The 1,349-nt window shown below is 43.1% G+C and overlaps 1 protein-coding gene across 1 annotated transcript in view; it reads left to right on the top strand.

Annotated features, from left to right (window-relative positions):
- The window catches only part of LOC111976241 (vasopressin V2 receptor), a 53,278-nt gene extending 52,175 nt beyond the window's left edge, over positions 1 to 1,103 (top strand). The window contains exon 9 of the mRNA XM_024005006.2: positions 547 to 1,103. The gene's annotated coding sequence lies outside the window, so the exon portion shown is untranslated. The remainder of the gene's footprint in view (positions 1 to 546) is intronic.
- The last annotated feature ends 246 nt before the right edge of the window (positions 1,104 to 1,349 follow it).

Genomic DNA, 1,349 nt, shown 5'->3' with positions numbered 1-1,349 from the left:
GAGAGAGAGAGAGGGAGGGAGAGAGCGGGGAGAGAGAGGGGAGAGAGAGGAGAGAGAGAGGGGAGAGAGAGGAGAGAGAGAGAAAAGCTGATACTGGTGCAATTCATTGTTAATCTTAGACATACACGTTGTACTGGCTGTATGGTTCTGATTACATATGCATAATTTTATAATCTCCTACATTGTATGCATGAGTGTGTGGATTGAATATGCAGACGGAGAAACAATCTGTGCCCCAAATGGCATCCCATTACCTACAAATTGCACTTCTTTTGACCAAAGCTCTATGGGGCCTGGTCAAATGTAGTGGACTATATAGGAAAGAGGGTCCCATTTTGGACGCAGCTACAGATGCTGTGGGGCTGTGGGAGGGTGAATGGGACTCATTCCACAGAGCCAAGTCTTTGGATCTCTGTACTACCTACCACTTGTACTGATTAACTAGCTGAGTGTACGTGTGTGTGCGTGTGTGTGTATGTGTGTGTGTCTGCACGTGTGCGTGTTTGTGTGTGTGTGTCCTTGTCTCTCTTCTGTCTCTTCTTGTAGGGAGATCCTATGCTGATTATTGGCTGCAACCCAACTCCAATCAGAGGCCTGAAGAGAGGAGAGGAAAGGTGATATGAAGGTAGAGGAACAGTGGATGACTTTTACTCTTTTGTTTAGATCTAGAGTAACTGTCTGAATCCCAGTAGAGGGAGAGGGAGGGAGGGAGAGAGATAGAGAGAGTGAGCATGTCCCATGCCAATAAAGCCCTTAAATTGAATTGAATTGAGAGACAGAGAGGGAGGGAGAGTGAGTGTGAAAGAAATAACTGGAGAGGACCATTTCTGGAAGCAGAATAAACAGAGGATGACAGCGTGGGAGCAATCCTTGGAGGAGGAGCGGTTGAAGTAGTGAAGGCTAATATTATGGATAAACTACAGGAAATCAAATCAAAATGTATTCTAAATGCATGCCTGAGGTGGAATTCATCTTCACTCAGGAGAGCGGGAGAGGAATATCTGGTGAAAGAAAGAAAGAAAGAAAGAGAAAGAAAGAAAGAAAGAAAGAAAGAAAGAAAGAAAGAAAGAAAGAAAGAAAGAAAGAAAGAAAGAAAGAAAGAAAGAAAGAAAGAAAGAAAAACAATGGTGACTGTGAAAAGAGAAAGAGATCTGGAGAAAATCCTTGAATAAAAAACTCTGATAAAACATACTAAACGACATTGAGCATGTTCAAACATACGAGAGAGAGAAGAGAGAGAGGAGAGAGAGAGGAGAAGAGGAAAGAGACTGAGAGAGAGAGAGAGAGAAGAGAAAGAGAATGAAGTGAAGAGAGAAGAGAGAGAGAGAGAGAGAAGAGAGAGAAGAGAG

Source organism: Salvelinus sp. IW2-2015, linkage group LG17, assembly GCF_002910315.2.
Source record: "Salvelinus sp. IW2-2015 linkage group LG17, ASM291031v2, whole genome shotgun sequence".
Taxonomy (NCBI): domain Eukaryota; kingdom Metazoa; phylum Chordata; class Actinopteri; order Salmoniformes; family Salmonidae; genus Salvelinus; species Salvelinus sp. IW2-2015.
The sequence above is the reverse complement of the archived record's forward strand: the minus strand, read 5'-3'. Positions and strand labels throughout refer to the sequence as shown.